Source organism: Gambusia affinis, linkage group LG09 (genome assembly GCF_019740435.1).
Source record: "Gambusia affinis linkage group LG09, SWU_Gaff_1.0, whole genome shotgun sequence".
NCBI classification, from domain to species: Eukaryota; Metazoa; Chordata; class Actinopteri; order Cyprinodontiformes; family Poeciliidae; genus Gambusia; species Gambusia affinis.
In genome coordinates this window covers 22462887-22469824 of record NC_057876.1, presented here as the reverse complement: position 1 = coordinate 22469824, position 6938 = coordinate 22462887, and positions in this window count along the sequence as shown.

Genomic DNA, 6938 nt, shown 5'->3' with positions numbered 1-6938 from the left:
TAATGCCATGCTGTAAGAGGAGTTGAACTATTTGAAAGTAAAAAAGTGTTGTTTATAATTCACATAATGGCTTTTTATACTGTATGAGGAAATAGGATATTCCTTTGACTTATTGTTTTCCTGCCTGTCAGACCACCGGTACTGACAAAATCATTGTTCCCATTATGTGTTTTTGTAGAAAAGGGATGTTTGTTTACGTTTGTGAGACTGACAGAATATTTTACTGATTTAACGTATTCAATATGCTACTTTTTTCTTCTGCTGCATCCCGGGAGAGTGTCAGAATGAAAGCTGAATGAAACAGACCGCCGTTACATCACCAGCAACTGCGGGAAAAGTGAGAGACAGTTCTCATTTCCAGATCCGACAGCGGAAAACTCAGCACAGCAGTTATATCGGGGTCCCTCTCCCAGTAAATTACATTCCCCCACTCACCACAAATAATGAAATGTTAGATCGTAGAGGATATTAACATGTTTAAATGTTTGTTAAAGATATTCATTTATTTAAGGCAAGACTGCCCAGAGGGGAAAACAGCAGGGAGTAGTAGGAGGAATGGAGAGAAGGAACATCATGTTAAATATCAAAAGCAAATGCATAAATAAGGCCAAACAAGGTGAGAAACAGGAAACAGCACCGAGCTGCAACAAATCACACCTCATATTTAAAACTATTAAATGTTAATGATATGTAGTGAGCAGAATGGAGAAAGAAAGGTTAATCAAATCCAAAAATGTCAATAGAAAGTTGCATAGCTCTACTTAGCTTGAACCATGGAGACTGAATCCACATACATAGAGACTTCTGAATGCATAAAACAAAACAGTGGATGAAAAAAATCATCACTTTAATAAATGCTGTGATGACGGCAGCCTTCCTACGCAGTTCCGCTCAATTCTCATCTCCCTTCGGTGATCTGCTTGGGATTTCTCCCATTGAGTTGGATTTCTGCAGCTGAATTCTCGGTAGGGCTTGTGAACGACTGATGTTGATTTTCTGAACTGTTTTTGAATTGTAGCCAACAAACAACAAAGACTTTCAGAACACACTTCCAAATATTGAGCAATTAAAGTTGGAGCAACAGAAATGTTTAAGACATTTTATAACTGGCAGAGATTTTGTGACTCTTCCCACGTTGAGGTTGTTTAGAGCGCAAGCAATTTCTGGTAATCCTCATCGATTTGTCGTATTGGCGTTAGTGATTGGGTAAAATCAGATCCAATCAGGAAAGCTGAAGCACATGTGAAACACAAATAAAAAACTGAAAACTACAGGTACAACATGGAAGAATCAATTTGACAGATGTTTATAACTTAGAGCAGTTATACTAGAAAAACAGCACTTTCTAAATTAAATAGCTGCTTATCAAATTACCTTATCAGTCCTTATAAAAGTATTCCATCAAACATAAAATACAAACAGTAAACACCCCTAAATGAAGCTTTGCTGTCATGATTTTTAATGTATAATGCTGAAGAAATAAGCTACCCTTCTTTACTTATTTATTTTTATTTTTTAAGTAAATGAAGTAAAATCATTACAAAGTGAGTCATCTTTACTTGTCTCACTGGTTAAAGAAAAATGCTGCATCCAGTGTTACTTCCAGAACAAAAAGCATGCAACCGTTTCTGAGCTCTACTTCCTGCACTGGATCCCTGTTAGACTTGATATTGATTTTAAAATCCTGCTGCTCGGCTTTAAAGCCTTAAATGGCCTTACCCCTAAATACATCTCAGTCTTATTGCCTTGACTTGTTCCTTTCCCAGCCATTATGAGAGTCCTGCTTAATTTTTTGCTAGGTTACAGTTTGAGACAGAGAGATGGAGCATTGTTTTCATTAAGCCCTGCTTTTAAAGAATATTCTGTCCATTTAACCTTGGGCAGGTTTTATTTATACTCATATTTCCTTCAAACTACTCGGTTTCTGAAAACATTTAGCAATGTTCAATTAACTTACTACACATTTACTTGTATTTATCCAACTTAAAGGAACTTATTATGCTTCCTTGAACAGGTTGGAGTAGATCTATGCGCTAAACCAAACATATTCATCACCCAACTCAACATTAACACTCACATAGAAAAATGGCTGCAAACAGACACACAATTATACAACCATACATCTTTGAAAAGCAGACATAGAGCCTCCTGCACAACCCACAAGAATACGATAGTTTCCAGATTGGAGGTCAACAACAAAACATTTGTCTTTTCCAGCGGCCATTGTACAGGGCACACAACAGTAAAACCAGTTAACCTAATGTGCTGGAACTCTGCTCGGGTTGCTAGGTAACGCGCTGGGCTTGCCTGGGGTTGCTAGGTAACGAGCTGTGTCTGCTGATTGGTGATATTACGTTCTGGAGGTTTTTGAAACGGCTCATTTTCTAGACAGCACAAAACATTAAGTAATTGCCAAAAACCATCTGGGAGGATGTTTTAAGCACTTGGGCTGGTTTCATAAGCTGCTAAGACATGCAAAACGTGCATTTTGATTAATTCATTGCCTCTAAGGCCAACTTCATTAATTAATCAACACGATGCTACTATGTATCACAATAAAATGTAGCCAAACTGCAGCACAGGTCAAAGATCTTCTTCTGTACCAAACAGGTTTTTGTATCCCTGAAATTGCCATTTCTGCTCTTACTATGCTCTAACCTTCAGGAAGATTCAGAACTGCCCTCATACCCATAAAAAATCCAAAACAACCAACGGCTTTTAGAAGTCGCCTTATCTAGCAAATACAATCCACATGTGCTTAATGTAATGTCAGTATATATATATATATAAGTTGTTTTCTGAAGGTCTCAGAGGATTGTTAGAAAACAAACAGCATTATAAAGACAAAGGCGCACAGACGACAGGTCAGGAGGAAGATGTGAACAAGTTTTAAAGCAGCCCTGGGCTATAAAGCAGCATTTAAAGATGAGTATCTCATGAGGCACGCTTCAATCCATCATCTGAAATTGTGAGGAGAATTACACAACTGGAAACCCACCAAGACACTAATCAGAAAAGCAACCAAGCATCCCTGCAGAAATCCACAGCGGTGGGAGAAAATGTTTACAGGAGGACGACCATTTGTCATGCACTCCACATAGTCATCTGACATAAAAAGATTATTAAGAAAGAAGAAGTGTTTGTTAGTTAAAACAAATAATAAAATGTCCACGTTTGAGCAAACATCACTGTGGGGCAATATCTGAACTCTGACACTAATAATGCTTTTTTTATTTAGTTTGTGCAGAACTGTGACTTACAACATCTTGCTAACTTGCACTCTACATAATCTGAGGTAGTGGAAGTGTTGTTATCCAGGTGCATTAACCAAATCAGAAATATGATATAAAGAGATACCTGTTAGCTGCTGGTGTTGCTTTTTCCTTCTCCCACCTCCTATGCCTTATTAATCAGTAAACACCTTGAAAGAGATTTCCTTTGATTGCCTCGCAGGTACATATTCAGTCCGAACTGCAGCCTCAAGAATTACCTAATTCCTTCAGTTTCCCAGCAACCAGCCCAGCCAACCCTGGGAGAAATAAGGAGAGTTTAACCCAAGATAGTCGTCCAACTCCAGCAGCAAATGCGTCAGAGGATGTGTGGGTTGTTGTGCAAGTAACAAGTGGATTAGACGATACAAACTGTGGTTTGAAGAGCATCAGTTGAACTCAATGCATGATGCAGCATTGAATTCTCCCAAAATCATTCCAATAACCTTTTGAGGAAACTAGGAGACAGGAGGAAGAGGAGCTGCAAGCTTGGCAAGAGTCTTTGTAGCTCTGCTTTGGACATAGCAGGAGATAAAACATGCCTAGTGTCATAAATGCTCAAAAAGAAACACCACCGTTCTACAAAAGTTTTGACTCTCCTCTTCTTAATATGCTCTTTCTGAAACCAAAACGTCTTTCCTCCGTTTCCTAAACGTTTAATATTTTTCTATAGTACTCAAGGCATTCATCAGGAAATTTAATGTAATTAAAATCACAACATGGTGGCATAAGGTTCACATCTTCTCACTAGATCAAGCACGTTCTCCTCACCGCTTTGAAAAAGCAGATCATTGAAGATTTGAAGCGTTTTATCTGTAACTGATAGATCAGATCTCAACACCATCCACTTCAAATGAAGTTGCTGTTGACTAACGAGGGTATTAACTGCTTTGATCTTTGCATTGCAGTATTGGATGTGTGTTTTTCTCAGCATATGAAAAAAAATCCAGATGTGAGGCAAGACTTCAGACGTCCAAATGCATGAAGACAATTTGGTGCACAGAGATTTCCCCCCCCGGCTCTCAGCTGTGCTAGATCCTTCAGCAGCTATTTCCAGTTGTGCGTAACAACCCCAAGTGGATGAATACTCTTGCCATTCATAAAATGTGTGCCCTACAAACCTACATAAAGAGGCTGCTAAATTATATTGTACTAGTTTAGAGGAAGGAGATTTTTAGTTAGAAACTTTAAAATGTATTCTTAACATTTTTTTGATGTAGATGCATCTTTTCAGTGCTTCAACGCTTTTTGTGAATCCCCGTGCTCTTAAATGGATAAAAAGCAGATACAAACTTTAATTAGTTTAGTTTCTGAAAGGGTAAATATGGTGGTAAATATCAGTCCTACAATGATTTTAGTCCACGTTCAGAAGGCCTAAGTCATGAAAACCTTCAAAACTAAAATAATGATGAAATGTCAAGAGGAAACCTCTTTAAATCCCATATTTTAACACTTTAGAGTTGCAACTGTCTTAAATAGGTTACATTCAGGTCAGCAAAACCTAAAATCCATTCCTAGGATTCTCTCTGAATATTTTTTTCTTAGCAATTTTTCCACATGCATCACTGAGAGTCCAACTAAAGCTTTAAAAAAGTCTATTTACAGTGTAGGAATAATATTTCAGAAACCTGTTCTGATTTTTTTGTCCATTTCCCTAAAGGAACTGATAGGAAAATTGGCGAAAAAGCAGAAAAAGTTTAAAGAAAAACTTTGACTTTTATAAAACTTGTAGAGCTATTGATTAATACAACATCAAATTCTTATGAGAAAGTATCAAGTATCCTTGAAAGAATATCCAAAGAAAGTAGATGTAAGTCAGTTATCCACTAATAAAGGCTGTGAGCATCAAATACAAAGTAGTAAAATATTGATAATTTTTATACTTGGCTGCAGTGACACATATTCAGTAGCCAGCCAATAAAGGATAGAAATGAAAGTGAGATGATTAAGACTCATTCAACACAAGTCATTTTATCTGCCAGTCAAGATTTTCACTTCACTTGAAGGACAGTTTTTCAGCAAAAACACAATTTGAATGGAAGGAGACAGAAACTACTGCTCTCACATGCACATTTTGCAAAAAAATCTAATTTCCGTTTCTTTTTAGGTTTTAGAAAAATAAATGACATCAAGGGAAATCTTCATACAACATGAACAGATAACTGGTTTTATATTCCCTTGATCCTAATAAAGATTAACAGGATATTTTTTCAGACTTTTAGAGCCAAACATCACGCTTCTGACAGATTTATAGCGACAAACGGGCAGACAAAGTGTTGTTTAGACCTTAAGTGCAGATCTGTCAGTCTTTCACAGAAGCACAACATTGACACTAACACGACGTGTGGCTGAATGCTAAAATCCACCCCCACCGTTCTGCTGCTCCCCAGTGGCGACCCGCTGACCCTGAAACACTTCAAAAGGAATCCAGTCGGTTCGGAGGACATCAGGCTGTCAAAGCATCACTTTCTTCAAGGTGGATAAGGGGCACTCACACCCCCGAGCCATTTTCACGCATCTCCGCCCCTCCTGCTGGCTTTTCCCCCGAACTGATGCAAGGCAGTACAATAGTTAAGTCGTGTAGCTGCTTGTCAGTTTAAATAGGACAGTGAAATGCACTTCAATCGCACAACACAATTCAGCATCCACAGTTTTAAGCGCTCATGTCACATTCACGCTTGCTGGGTAATAAGGCGTTTTGTCTCTGGGTATAAGGGTTCACTCACTCAGAAAAGTCCAAGTCATGTTCCATAGGCATGAAATAGGTTTTGACTGGTGAGATCAGGGTTGTGATAGTTTAGGATTATTCATTATAGACACGTTGAGGAATGACGTCACACACACAGGATCCCGCCCTCCATCTACCTGCTGGAGGGCAAAAAGCTGCTTGCCGACAACAATGACCAGCATTGGGGCGTGCTGTGGTGGCGTGGGGGATAGCGCGACCCACATTTGGAGGCCTTGAGTCCTCGATGCGGTGGTCGCAGGTTCGATTCCCGGACCTGACCAAGATTTGCCGCATGTCTTCCCCCTTCTCTGTCAGCCTACTGTCATTTAAGGGACACTAGAGCCCACAAAAGATGGTGGGGAAAAAAAAAAAAAACAATGACCAGAACTGGTTTTAACTGTAATGTTGTGAACATAAAGCGCAACATCTTAAATACATTAAATTAATAATCCTTACATCTCCAGGTCTCATTTTGTTGACAGAGTTGTTCTACAGTAGCAGCGCGGCTGTGAATCGGAAGAAAAAGAATAATCCTTTTACCCTCCAGGAAAAAGATTATTCGTTGTGCGCTCGTGCAAAATTTGTGGATGTAAACAATAACATGCAACGTGTCTATAATTTATTTTTATTTTGTTGTTACTTTTTGTCTAATTCAGTTACTTTTAATGAGTTTTCAGAGTGTGCTTGCTAGTTTTAATTAAATATTGTGTAGTTTCAGCTTATTTCCCAGTTTTTGTTTTTTTTCCCATACTTATGTTAATTTTTAGGTGTGACATTCAATAAGGTCATATTGTTGATGTTGATTGGGTAATGAATACTCAGCGGATACCATTTTCAAAAAATCGATTAAATTATTGTTGAACAACCCACTAAGTCCTGTATTTTCTCCCAACCTTTGCTGCCAGCGTTTTAAAGGTAGCATAGGAGGCGACCAAGAGAAG